General features: G+C 37.6%; 1 protein-coding gene and 1 long non-coding RNA gene across 5 annotated transcripts in view; one reads left to right on the top strand and one right to left on the bottom strand.

The window, feature by feature from the left end:
• The window catches only part of UMAD1 (UBAP1-MVB12-associated (UMA) domain containing 1), a 227,118-nt gene that overhangs the window by 132,137 nt on the left and 80,007 nt on the right, over nucleotides 1–14,974 (top strand). The gene's annotated exons all lie outside the window — the stretch shown is intronic.
• The window catches only part of LOC144232512 (uncharacterized), an 84,875-nt gene that overhangs the window by 14,531 nt on the left and 55,370 nt on the right, over nucleotides 1–14,974 (bottom strand). For both annotated transcript variants that reach the window (XR_013335423.1, XR_013335424.1), the window contains exon 3: nucleotides 4,916–5,010. This is a non-coding gene — a long non-coding RNA (uncharacterized LOC144232512). The remainder of the gene's footprint in view (nucleotides 1–4,915; nucleotides 5,011–14,974) is intronic.

The raw sequence follows: 14,974 nt of genomic DNA, 5'->3' as shown, positions 1-14,974 counted from the left end.
AAAATTATGTAATACTCCATTATATATATATATAATATAGATTATATATATAATACATACATATATATATACACATAATACATAAATACTAGGTTATTTCCAGACTCACACTTCTGTAAACAGTACTGCAGGGAATATTTACACATAGGTCATTTTCTACATATGTCATTTCCTACTTGAACAAATGTATGTGAATACATGAAATTGCCCATCCTGACTTTTTAATCTAGAAAAAGTTTTACACAGTTCAATCTAGTGTCTGTAGAATATATTTTCAGATGTGTAATTATTGGAGACCAAGTGTTTAGTGTCTTTTGGATTTTCTGCTCTACTACCAGATGTGCATGATCACTTAAATGCCTAAGAAGGGCATGGGGATGCATTGTGTAAATGTTGTGTTCACTATAGCTAAGGGGAAAAATGCCCATGCACATACTGGGATATTTCTCAAAGTCCTTTGCCAGTGACTTCATTCAGTGACATGTGTAATTCTTACCCTGGTTCAACTCTGTTAGGCTTCCTCGCCTGTTGAGGAAAGCCTTTGCTTTCTCCATATTGACAGACCTAAGACTAGAGCTCTGAGCCCTTTATCTTTCCCAAGGGGGAGTTGCCCAAAATATCTTCGTATCTACTCTCAGTGCGTAAGTGTCCATTGGTTCTCCCAATTATTGCAGCTTTGATATTAATTAGGTCTTAGGTGATAAATTAGATTCTCTGAAAGAGGCTGACTTTTTGTACACAAGACAGATAGATGGGGTGTGCCCTTGTACATAATGAGCCAAACAGTTGGAGTCTTGGCTTCGGCAACACTGGTTGGTTGTGTGTGTTTGTATGAGAGAGAGAAAGTAAATATAGCAAAATTTAACAACTGGTTAATATAGGTGAAGGGGAATAATATAGGATGTCTCTTGTGCTATTCTTCCAAATTTTCTATAGATTTAACTTTTTTTAATAAAAATTTGAGAGAAAGGATATCCTTTGCTGAAATTATTTACTGTGAATTAGGGACTGCTTCATTACCTATTTATGTTCTTGGTTTTGGTTTTGCTATTTCTAAATCTGAAGACATCTTAGAAACTTTGCCTCCAGATTAAAAAAAAATCAATGATGATAGCAATTTATAATTGTTGAGGGTTTCTTCTGTGCCCCATGTTGGGCTAAGCATTTTATGTGGATGATCTCATTTAAGCCTCTTATCAATCTATTATTGTCTTCATCATTTTTCAGATGCGGCCACTCAGACACAGCGAGGTTAAGTAACTTGTCTCAAATTACACAACTGACATGGAGTAGAAATGCTCCTTGCCACCACACCTGCTGTCACTATACTTGACCTGGTCTTTATTTTAGCCTGAAGTATTCTGAACTGAGAGATTGATTATCATCTGGTTAAAACTCTTCTAACAATTTCCTAATCCAGATAATATGATAATCTGAAGGCTTCATGAAAGAATACAAGGGGCTATACACAGAGGGGAAAATTGTCAAGTTTCTTGACATGCTAATAATTTGCAAAGCTCTATGAAAAAGAACTCTTTTGTGTATTTTGTGTCCCTATTGCAGTCAAGCTCTTTTTACCCCTTTTCTGAGTTAGCTTCTTATGTATAAAATTATCAGCCTGTGAAGAGGCATTAGTTGGTTCTTTTTCAGTATATTTACTGTACCTTTCCCTCTCTATTGACTCTTTTCTATCAGAATTTAACCAGTTTCCCTTTTTATTCCGCACAGCCTCTGGCCATCACCATCTCTTCTCCAAGCCAAGCTTTCCCAACAAATGATTCTTATAAAGATACCATAGGGATCTTTCCCTGTTTTCTACCAGCTCCTCTGATCCTCCCCAGCCCCATCTTATGCCCCCTACTGCGGGTTTCCTTGTAGCAGTTTTTCTGTGCTGTTCTTTTATTCACACAACTGAACCTATATTTCATGCACAGTTTTATAGCCTGATTTTCTTCCTACTTTAATATTGGGGAAATTTTTTCAGGTCATTAATTTTGAAACCTTTTTTTTGACAAATAGCATACATACAGAAACATACACATTTTAATTTCAGTGATTTTTCATACAATTTCATTAGCTTCTAGATCACAAAATAGAAATTACAGAGTTCTAGGGGCACCTGGGTGGCTCAGCCGGTTAAGTGTCCAACTTCAGCTCAGGTCATGATCTCACAGTTCGTGGGTTCAAGCCCCGTGTCGGGCTCTGTGCTGACAGCTACCTCAGAGCCTGGAGCCTATTTCAGAGTCTGTGTCTCCCTCTCTCTCTCACACTCCCCTGCTCACGCTGCCTCTCTCTCTCTCAGAAATAAATAAAACATTACAAAAAAAAAAATTAAAAAAAAAAAAGAAATTACAGAGTTCTAGAACCTCCACCAAATTCCCCTTCAGTCATTTATCCAGCTTCCCAAAGTTATTCTGACTTCTTAAAGCAGAGATTGTTTTATGTGTATGAAATGCATATATATGCAGTCATACTTGTATACTTTTTGTTTCTTGTTCTTCCACTAAAAAATACTGTTTGTGAGATTCACCCACATTATATGCAATTATTGTAGTTGATTATTCTCATTGTTAAATAATCTTCTATTGTGTGAACATATATTAATGTTTTTAAACATAATGGCTATATATTACTCCATTGTACAGATATACCATAACTTATTAATTCTCCTATTTTTTTCCCGGTTTTTACTATTATAAATAACCCTATATTAAACATCTTTGTATAAATATTTAAACTAATGCCTGACCACTCCTTAGAATATATTCTAAAAGTGCCTTTACTAAGAGTATATAAACTCTTTAAGAATTCTTAGTACATATTGCCAGACTGCTTTCTGGAAAGAGATTACCAGTTTACTTTTCTGGTGACACAGTACCTGACACCTAGCTATTCAGTAAAATTTCATTGACATGAACTGAATGTACTAAAGTTTTCTATATCCTAGGATCCATTTCTGAGTTTTCTGTGTCACTGATCTGTCTTCTTTCTAGTTTATTTTTTAATTAATTTAGATTTTTGAAAGTATAATAGTATACAGGGCACAAATTCTCTCCCTAAATCTATTAAAAATTATTTGATTTGTTCTTGCGTTTTAAATTTTTGTTAGTACAGCTTTAAAATACATACATTGCCAACTTAAGTGGGAAAAATGAGGATTTCACTGGAATTACCTTCCTGGTATTTCTAAAATTTATGTAGCAAGAATTGACATATTTATATGTATATAATCCTATCCAGGGATGGTTCTCCATTTATTCAAGTGTTTTTATTAAACCCTCCTCAGTAAAGTTTTGTAGTTCATTCACATGGGCCCCAGACTTCAAAAAAATTTATTTCCATGTGTATTTTGTGGCTGCTGGGAATTGGATAATTTCATTATATTTTATATATAATATATATATATAGTTATTTGCAAGCTGTAGAGCTTTATATATTTATTTTGTATTTATCCTCCTTATTGAGCTCTTATTAATGCTAACAGTTTTTGTTTTGAGTTTGCTACCATTTATGCTTTGGGGTTTGTGACCATTTAATTTCTAAATTTGGATAGGGAGAATTGATATCTGGGATAAAGATAGAGAAAAACAGTAACCTGGAAAACTGTTTTAAAAATAGAGTTGTAGAATTCTGATCATTTGTAAACTCCATGTTTCTCCTGCATTGCGGTGCTGTCTCAGCCAAATCCAAACCATCTTCTCTAGCCTTATATTTTGAATGAAGAAGCAAGTCACAGAGTTTGAAATTTTTAAATATGAAAATAGTCTATCGTTACATTAGGTAAATCACTCCTACAAAGAAAACCCTGTCATTTACCATTTGTGCTACTCTAAATTTACTTTTTTCCATTCTCTCATTTTTTAAACTTCCCTTTTCTTACTTGTTCTCTATTTTGCTTCTCTGTTTCTTTTTAGGAATATAGTAATTTGGGAAGAAACTTTTTAAATACTAATGGAAAATAAATTTCAGAGTAAGGGAAAAAAGAAAATCTTTCAGTTTTATTCTCTAATTTCCCCCCCATATTCTCCTATATCTTTCTGTTCTTCCGATAATTTCCCATAATTCTCTATCTCCTTATATACCACTTATTTATTTGAAAGCTTTACACATATGTACATGTGAGATATACATGTTTGTGTTACATATTTTGTATCACCGTCTCAGAGGTAAGAAAAGATGTCTAGGTTATATATATACATGTTACTGCATATATAATAAAAAATTTTTTTCTGAGTTTAAACAGTTTATTTCTAATTTTCTAAACACTTAAATTTGCTGTTTTATGACTTATTCATTTTAAGGGTTTTCTTTTATTGCTTTATCTTAAGAATAGTTTTAAATACTGAGAAAGTTAAACCACAAATGTAATCAGAAAATAATACTTTAATCCTAGTTAATCCACATTATTGACCTTCTGTGCCTACATCAGCCACAATAGCAGAATGTCTGGTACATAATCTCTTGTGTGGACACCCATATCCCCTGGCCAAGTCTGATCTAGAAATGAGATCCTCTTTTGGGATGATGGTTTTGCTGATTTTTAGGAAACTAACATCTAGGATCTCATTTAATCCTCATAAGAGACAGGATGGTTGCACTATCTTATCTAATTTGTAAAGTGAAACTAGGTCAGATGAACTACAGATAGTTGTGACTTGCTCTAAGTGGTCTGTAAGCTGAGGCTGGTGTTACTAAAATACATATTTCCTTTGTCAAAATAAAAATAATTCACTATCTCCAAAATGACAGTAGAATTAGAGTATGAGAACTTAAGAATCCTATCTTTTGAGAATAGAAATTATATTTTTAAGAAGGCAGATGCTGTAGGGTGTGTTTCTGTGGATGTTTGTTGCGCTTGGTGGCTGGGAGGAGAGAACTAGAATGAACAACGAGGACGCCGTGTTCCCAATCTCACCTGTGAAGCGGGTTCACAAGCAGGGATGGAGGACAGGAGTCAAGATTAGCTCAAAGGTTGCTTCCGTGTCTTAGCTACCAATGAAGTATCAGAAACTGTAGAGGTAAAGTGATAGGCTTTCATTAGGGAGATGTAAAAACTGGTTCCAAGTCCTTAAGAGAAAATAGAAATGAAACATAAGGGCCAGAAGTAATTACACCACTAGCATAGTTAGTTAAGAATCAACAACACAACTGCTTCAATAGACACCTTGTTCCATGTGGTATTTGGTTTGTTTCGCACAAAGTCTTTTTTTTTTTTTTTTAATTTTATATGTTTGTTTATTTTGGAGAGAGAGAGGGAGAGAGAGAGAGCATGCATGCAAGCAGGGGAGGGTCAGGGAGAAAGAGAGACAGAGGATCCGAAACAGGCTCTGTGCAGACCTGATGTGGGGCTGGAACTTATGAACCATGAGATCATGATTTGAGCCAAAGTTGGATGCTTAACCGACTGAGCCACCCAGGTGCCCCTTGCACAATGTTATAAAAGCACATGGTCAGTGTACTTCTCGTTAAGTGAAATGAAACCGGAAATAGACACTGTGCTCGGTCTACTCAGATTCAATACATTCACAAAAAGGAGGCAAAATGAAGAAATTGAAGACCATAAATGGATCCGGTTTGCTTCTGACAGTATGCCCTTCTGAAGGTGGATATTATTCATGGGGAGAATTCAGAGTACACAATTTCCTCTTACAGTTATGTTAGAAAGCACATGGGTCTTAAACCGAGACAGAGCTAATTTGACTACTAACTATACCACTTAGGCATTTTGTGATGCTTGGAACTTTAAATATCTTTATTATTATTATTATTATTACCTGTTAAATAAGCAAAAATATTCCTTCTTAAAGTTGTTGTAAAGAGATTATCCCCTTTCATGAAGTTGTCACAATTTCCTTGGAAAGTAGGAAAAAATACTTAAAATCTTTTAAAGATGAGTGCTGTGTAAGAAAATAAACAAGACCAGCCTGGATACATGTTATTGTATCATCTGATTCTATTCAGTTAGTCTCTGCCTCTTCTCCTTAGATAGACATTGCTCAATGGTCTGAACTATGTTAGAGCTTTTGTTGACTATGAAATATCCTTGTGTGGTTGTGGGTGCTACTTTTCTGTGTAGTCATTTACAAGTGAAAATGTCTTTAAAAAGTGGAAAGAATAAAGGATTACTTCTGTTTGGGTTGGTGGGTAATGGGTTAATGGAGCCATTGAGATCCTTATCTCCACCTCCACCTATACTTCTGTCTAGTGTCTATCTTTGTATCATATCTATGTATTCTAACTACCCTAATTACTCTTCTCATTTGTTTTTTGTTTATTTTGAAGTAATTTTGAACTTACAGAAAAGTTGCAAAAAACAAAGAGCTTTTTGTTTTACCATTTGAAAGTAAATTAGCAAGATGACGTGTCATTACTTCCAAATACTTTAGTATGTAGTTGCTAAAAGCAGACATAGCTCCTACATAGGTCATTAGAATCAGGAAATTACCCATGGAAGCCATAGACCCCCATTTATGTTTTGTTCGATTGATGTACTTGATAGCGAAAGGATCCCATTCACAATCCTGTTAAACTGAGTTGCCCTGTCCCTTATAGTCTCCTTCAGTCTGTACTAGTTCCTTAGTCTTTCCTTGACTTTTCAATACCTACTTTTGAAGATTACAGACTGTTTATTTTATCAAACATCCCTTGGTTTGGGATTATCTGATATGTCCTCGAAATTAGATTTAGGTGATGCATTTCTCTTAGGAATATCACAGAAGCAATTTATTCTTCTCACTGCATCCTATACGGGAGTGCACAATTCCAGTTTGCTACATTCCATGATCACTTACTTAGTCATGTCGACCAGATTTCTCTAGTGTCAAATTACTCATTCTCTCTCTATGATCAGCTTGTGGGGAGTGGTGCTTTCAGACTGTGTAATATCCTGTTTCTTATCAACCTCCCACCCACTAGTTTTAGCATCTATCTAGGCTTCCTGGCTGAATTAATTATTATCATGATAGTTGCCAAATGGTGATCTTCTAATTACTTCATTCCTTCTGCATTCATCAGTTGGCATTCCACTGCAAGGAAGAGCTTCCTTCTCTTATTTCTTTAATTTATTCATTCTTTTGTTTATATGAGCAAGGGTGCATGGATTTTAAATATTTTCTGATTTATGGATATATTTTTTAAAATTTATTTATTTTGAGAGAGAGAGTGTGTGTGGAGGTATGGGGAGGGACAAAAAGAGGAGAAGAGAGAGAATCCCAAGCAGGCTCTGCACTGTCAGCACAGAGCCTGATGTGGGGCTCCATCTCACAAACTGTGAGATTATAACCTGAGCTGAAATTGAGAGTCAAATGCTTAAACAACTGAGCCACCTGGACACCCTGGGTATTTTTAATGGATTATAATCTATTATTATCATTATTTATTTTGATGCTTCAAATGCCCCAGACTTGGCCAGTGGGCGCCCCTTCAAATTGTTCTCCTCATTCTTTGGGCCCTTTATGGCACAGATGAGATGATCTGGAGTCATGTTGACCCTGCTTGGACTCCAGTAGTCTGAACCAGTCTGAACCAGGGGAGATATAGGCCAGTCTCCCCTATATCCTCCTCTCCTCACTTGGGGTCTGAAATCCTGCCACTGCTTACCTGCCGGGACTCGATTCTTTAGGAAGAGAGAGAAGCAGGAAGAGGGACCTGGATGGATGAATGGACACATGGATAGACCGATGGACAGATAGGCTGGTTGACTAACTTTCAAAAACATGTTCTGCCCATAAAAATTGGGAAATAAAAAGACTAGCTCACTAGTCTGATAGGGAAACAGATATTTGGATAATCAGAAATGATGGATATGCCCCCAAATAATTTATGTATTTTATTTTGGAATGTATCTTAGTCCATTTGGGCTGCTATAGCAAAATGGCAGAGATTAGGTAGTTTATAAACAACGGAAATTAATTTTTCACAATATAGAAGGCTGGAGAGTCCAAGATCAAGGCACCAGTGTTGTTGCTTTCTGTTGAGGGCCCTCCTCCTGGTTCAGAACAGGTATCTCCTCCCATGTCCTCAGCTGACAAAAGGGGCTAGGGAGCTTTGTGGGGGCTCTTATTTAAGGCACTAATCCTATTCATGAATCCTCTATCATCGTGACCTAAGTACCTCCCAGAGGCCCCCCCGCCAGTATACTATCATCTTTGGGGGTTAGGACTGCAACATAGGAATTTTGAGAGGACACATTCAGACCATAGTAGAATGTTTCTATTGTCTACTCATGTTTGAAAATGAGTCCACTTACTATTTTGAGAACTCGGGGCCTAAACCAACCTAAGTTCTCCAGCTCATTTAATCTCACTTCTGGATAGGGTCTCGCAGTCTGAGAAATTTCTTCCTAAATCCTCTGTTTGCTTAATTTTAGAGTCAGGCTTAACAAGAAACCATATTCTTTATGCATTTCTTACCGAAGTCTTTTGTTCTGCAGTGTGTAAGTAGATGCATGATCTATAGATCAGCTGGCCCGGTACAGAGAGGTGAGCATAGTAGTTTCCTCCTCAGGAAGCCTTGTTGGGAGAGCTATTTTTTGCTTTTCTCTTTGACTGATAGGTTCTCCGTATTCCCTTCCTCTCACTAGGGCTGATGTGCCTTCCAGTAAGGTGACAGAGAGAATCTGAGAGCAACAGGAGGGAAGTTTGCTTTTTTAAGTGTGGAGATGGGCAAGGTAGGTGAGTGTGAGAAGAGAAGGAATCTGATTGAGACAGGTTGAATGGAATGAGGCAGCTACTCCGAGACTTTGCATAACAGAGGTGGTTGGTTAATATGTTTGTCTTTCTGTCCTAGTCTTTTAAGTCTTAAAAAAAGAGAAGCTGCTTGAGATTGGAACTTTTTTTTAATGTGTTGCAATTAGGCACATGTCCAAATGAATCCTAATTTCACTAAGCCTGCCCCTAGGAGACTACTGAATTTATTTGAAATCACTGAGTCATGAAGGTATAAATATATAGTGAGGATTTAATAAACAAGCCTGATTTCAAGAATATCAAATTTATGAAACTGAGCAATGCTGTGGAATTAGGTAGTAATAAATTAGAAATAGAAGTTTAAAAGCACATAAGCCATCTACAATTTTTCGAACTTTAAAATGGCAAATGGTTTTACCGTTTAACCAGTCATGATATGAGTGAATCCTTCTTTATAAACTGAAAGAACTGTAGATTGTTTTGAACATTGCAACTATTTTTAGAGACACTTGTGTATCACAAATATGTTCGCATATATTTTAATGTGGTACTATGGTTTTTTTTAAGGAAGGTATTTGAAAATTTATTAAATACACACTGGTGATAAATACTTAAAGACACAGCACTGAATACCATAAGATAAATAAAAGTATTTTATCAGAAGTCCTTTGGAATCCCAGCTACCACTTCTATTTCATGCCATTATCGTAAACTCACTGTAACTACATAGAACCCAGTAAAATCTCCTCTCTGGTTTCAAAGTCACCATGGACTCCTTGTCCTTTTCATTCTACCCTTAACAGACTGCTGGGAAGTGTTTCCAAGTATCTCACAGCTGGTCTACCTCGTCGTTCTTCCTTATTGCAGAAATCGTGTCCGACCTTTACATCACAGCTGTGCTTATTGATCTCTCTCTCCTTAAGCCCTTTGTTCATCCTCTACCTTTCACCCAGTCCTGAGCACGATGAATGAACTTCTTTCCTTTTATGGTGCATTATCTTCAGCTTCCTTTACACCATCTTTTTGACAATGCCCCGCTTGCAGTAATGCATCAGTCAGAAACTAGGCATTTCACTGGCCCCACCATGTGCATTTTTGGTACCAGTCACTACACAAGATGCTGGGAGTATTGTGGCAAATAAAATAAGCACATCACTGCCTTGGTGGAACTGACAGTCTAGTGGGAACAACTAATTAAACAAGTGAGTGCCTACAGTTAAGTAATTGCAACTGTGTGCGGTGCTTTGGAGAGGGACCGGAACATACAGGAGTGTGGCGAGGAGGCACGAGGAAGGGAGGTGGAAGCTGAGATGTGAAGACTGAATAAACATTAGCTGGTTGAGGTTTGGGTTGAGGGACATTTCCCGCGAGGAATGGTCTTTACCCCCTACCCTGTTACTCCCTTTTTTCCCTTCCATGAACTCCGTTAATCTCCTAGGTGGGATTTCTGTGGGAAAGCACAAGCCAGCAGTGGGCACCTTAGAATTGATTGGTTGATACTGAACCCCTTCCCCTAAACACGAAGATTTCATGGTCTACAACCTCCCCTCCTCATCCTAGTGACATCAGAGCTTACGGTGATAGAAAAATGTCTCTTCCCTAAAGGAAGTTTAGGGTTTTTTGTTGTAGATCATTTGCATATTAACTGTGAAGTTGCATAATCTATAATTGTGTTCTATCTGTGTATTTAGTATGTAATACTTTAGGTTTCTTGATTCAAGTTATTCAAAAAATTGTATTTCTATAACCAGCAGTTGAGATATTTAAGTACAGTATGCTGGTATTGACCATCACCAACACTGTGTTGTTTACTTGAAGTACAGATAGGCTTGCAGATACATGTCAACAGAAACAACATTACTGTACTAGTACAGAGTGGCCAAAGTGTGCTCTCCTAACATTGGTTCTTACTTTTTTACTGTAGGCATTGGAACTGGACAGCTGCTCAGACTATTTCTTACAGCCCAGCCCTTTATGGAGCCATAACCAGTTGTGTGGCAGAGAGACAGAAAACACACAACTTCCTTCACTTGATTTGCCCTTTTTCTTTAAATACATGTATTTATTAAAATAGGAATATGGAATAAAGATTAATGTATATGAGAACACATATTAAAATGAAACTAGAATAAAATGTACAATAGAGTATTAACTAGTAGTAGACATACCTTTAACTTCCATCACTTTATTGTTCTAAGAGGATAATCTATTTGATTTTTAAAACATCTTGTATTTAGGGGCCCCTGGGTGGCTCTGTCAGTGAAGCATCTGACTCTCGATTTCAGCTCAGGTCAGGATACCATTATTCTTGGGATCGAGCCCCGTGTTGGACTGTGTGCTGACAGCTCAGCACGGAGCCTATTGGAATTCTCTCTCTTTCCCTTCCCCGCTCACATGTGTGCGCTCTCTTTCTCTCTCTCTCTCAAAATAAAATATTTTTTAAAAATGTCTGATATTTAACTATGGTAAAATACACATAAATTTTACCATTTTAACCATTTTTAATTGTATAGTTCAGTAAAGGACATTTAGAGGTTGTTAGTCTTTCTTTGCAAAACTCATACTCTCATGCTGATAAAACATCTTTCCATTCTTCCCTCCCTCCTGCCTTGGCAACCACCATTCTATTTTCTGTCTCTGTGAATTTGACTATCCTAGGCACCTCATGTAAATGGAATCATATGGTATTTGTCTTTTTATGACTGATTTATTTCACTTAGCATAATGTCTTCAAAGTTCATTCATGTTGTAGCCTGTGTCAGAATTTCCTTCCTTCTAAGGCTCAATAATGTTCCATTGTGTGCATGTATCATACTTTGTTTATCCATTCATCTGTTGATGGATGCTTGGGTTACTTCTACCTTTTGGCTCCTGTGAATGCTGCTGTTCTAAACATGGATGTACAGATATTTCTTGAAGACCCTGCTTTCAGTTCTTTTGAGAAGTTACCTCATTGAGCCCCAACCTTAACACAGAGATATGTACTCTCCAAATATTTAAACAATGTGGGAAGGAAGGAGAGGAGGAGGGAGGGGACTGTCATTCCAAAAATTAGGCAGATGGTAATCTGTTAACCATATAAGGTTATCTAAGTCGGCTTCGGTGTTTCTCCAAGTGTTGTTCATGAACTACCTGCATTAGAATCTCCTGGAATGCTTGCTAAAACTTCTGACCCTTAGGTGCTTCACCAGAGTTCACAAGTCTGAATGTCTTTTAAGACTCAGGAATTTGCACCCTTGGTGATTCTTAAACATGCTGAGATGTGAGATGCACTGCCCCACTGGGAGGGAGATGTCTCAGAATTTACCTGTGTTAGTGCCTGTGAAGGCTCTGCTCTCTGCCTTCCTTTGAGGCACATTCATCCCAGGCTATCCCATGATGCACTTTCTTTTCCACTCTGTCCATATATTGTAGCCCAAGTAAAAGTTTCATAAATATAGCAAAGGATGGCCAGGCCTGAGTTGGCAATTCTCAGCTTTGATCTGGGTCCTTTTTCATTCAAGGCCCTTCTTCCTCAGGATGCTAAGTGGCAATTCACTGTGGCTGTCTGCCTGCTTCGGTCAGGGGCCAATGAACAGGTTAGGACTTACTCAGGCCTTGTGGTGTCAAGGTTTACGCGAGTTCTTAAAGGGACCACTTCTTTTTTTTCTCATGTGAATATTTTAAAGACAGTATGTTGTGGCCCTCAGGATAGTAATTTCAGACATTTATGTTGTATAACCAAAGGATAAGTGTGACATCTTCAGTAAAACCAACCAGGCTCTTCTGCATTTTGAAATCAAACTCTTGGTCTTCATCCAGTTATCACATGCCGCCACATCCTATCTGCCATGTGTGGCTTTGCTTCTAATTGGGATCTATGATTGTAAGTGATTCATATTTTTTAATACCAGCTTTTCTTCAACTAATGTTGCTGTATTTTCAGAAATATTGTCTTCAACCTTTTGTGTGATATAAGACCATGTTTAATATTTGACTTACATTAAAAGTAATTATACTAATGAGTGATATATATATATATATTTAATGAAAGGAGCTGTCACTGGAGTGAGGGCAAAGCCATATTAATGGAATTTGGTTTTGTTATAACTGTCCACCCTTTCCACAGTGTGCTCCATACAAATTTCTGTTCCTTAACTGATGGGGGGACTCCCATAATTTTTAGTCTCTGGCTCATTTCTACTGCCAGTTTTTGTGATTTGCATTTGCTGGAGTTGAAATCCCTTCTAGAATGGAAATGCTGTGAGGGTGGGGACAGGATTACATGTGTTTAACAAATATTTCTTAAATGAATGAAACTTGAAGCTGATTATATTTCATATACCACTCTTACTATTTCTTCTGGAAAATTTCTTTGCAATTTTCTATTACACTAAAACCCTTTTATGAGTCTAAGAACTCAATTTCAAGAGATTGAGAAGCTTACCTACCTAATAGCTTTGGCTGGGCCAATGGATGCTGTGTTTGAAACATTCATTTGATTTCATGGGATCACTTATTTTTCTATGTTGAAAATGGACCGAACAGAACCCCTAACACCCACCAGTAATTTGACAAATTTATCCTGATGGTTGATAAGGAGACTGAACCCTCCTGACTGTGACTGACATGATGTCAATACCTCTCCTACCTAGGACGCATTATTAGTAATAGATCAATGCCATCATTTTACCCACAACAGGCAGTGCTTTTGAGTCTGTGTCTCTGTATACCAGATAACCTAGTGGCATGAGCCTACCCTTTGCTATTTACAAATTTTGGCCTCAGGCCATACACACTGAAATCCTTTATGTGTCAGTTCTGTTTGTTTTCACAGAGGATATAGAACCTGTTGTCAGTGGAAGGCTCAGAGCAGCACTTTGTGGAGCTTTCTTTCAGCAACATTTTGGGATCCAGTGTCAGGAATGGTTAGCCGAAGTTACTCTTGCAGTATATAAATAAATTCAGATTGAGAAAAGAGAGTAATAAAAATCCTTTGAAGGCAGATTTGCACAGCATGATGCAATACTGTACAAAATTAATATGGGGGGCCTTTTGCATCTCTAGTCCTCCAGTCCCAAAGTAAGAATACCTGGGTATAACTGTTTAACAATAGTGTTACGGCTTAATTGATGTTTCTGGTTGCTTTAAGATCTTCCAGAAAAATTATTACCTGTAGCTACAAGGTAACAAGACTCAGACCTAAAGACATCTGTGGGATCCCAGGAGAAGTTAATTAAAAGCAGGCCGGTAGGACTGATCAGTGGGTCTCACCTCAGTTGGATTTGTTGATACTCTTGCTTCCCTGAGTAAATGTGTTTCAGTATTCAGTGTGACCCTAAGTTTTTAAAGTAGTAAGCAGGGTTGTAGCTGTGTGATTTTAATAGCAGTCAGAAAATTAAAATCTAACATGATGCCTAAAAGTTGTATATAAATATATATTAAAACTAAGATCCACACTAGTGTAAAAAGTAGATTATTCTCTTGAACCCTTAATTTTTTTCGTATTTTAACAAGCATTCAGGGACGCTTGGGTGGCTCAGTTAAGTGTCCAACTTTGGCACTGGTCATGATCTCACAGTTCATGGATTCGAGCCCCGCTTAGGTTTCTGTGCTGACAGCTCAGAGCCTGAAGCCTGCTTTGTCTCCCTGTCCCTCCCCTGCTCACTCTCTGTCTCTCTCTCAAAAATAAACATTAAAAAATTTTTTTTAATCTTTTAACAAGAATTTAGACTTCATTCTTTTTATAAGCCATTACTATATGTATAGAACTGTCTTTCTTGGGGCACCTGGGTGGCTCAGTCAGTTAAGCGTCCGACTTCAGCTCAGGTCATGATCTCACGGTTTGTGGGTTCGAGCCCCGCGTCGGGCTCTGTGCTGACAGCCAGCTCACGAGCCTGGAGCCTGTTTCGGATTCTGTGTCTCCCTCTCTCTGTGACCCTCCGCTGCTCATGCTCTCTCTCTCTCTCTCTCTCTCTGAAATAAAACATTTTTTAAAAATTTTAAAAAGTCTGTCTTTCTTATCTGTCCCCCTCGTCACACCCTCCACAGTCAAATCGACCAACAGATGTTTATTGACTTTTATTATCAGAATGATGCCACTGTGTCAGTTGTATCCTGTCCTTAGTGAATTCAGGGCATAATAATTTGGGTGTGCTAATTTAATATGTTCTTGGTGTCCTCCTGATTTGCTCTTCTTTAATTCCTAGTCAGCTTGAACTCTTTCCCATTTTGGTTTGCTAACTTCGTTCTTCCCTCTGTGGCTTAGGGATCCCTATTCTTGATTCCCTCCCCTCCCCCCACCGCCT

This window comes from Crocuta crocuta, unplaced genomic scaffold (assembly GCF_008692635.1).
Source record: "Crocuta crocuta isolate KB4526 unplaced genomic scaffold, BGI_CrCroc_1.0 scaffold14, whole genome shotgun sequence".
Classification (NCBI taxonomy): domain Eukaryota; kingdom Metazoa; phylum Chordata; class Mammalia; order Carnivora; family Hyaenidae; genus Crocuta; species Crocuta crocuta.
Note: the sequence above shows the minus strand (reverse complement) of the source record. Positions and strands in the feature narration are given on the sequence as shown.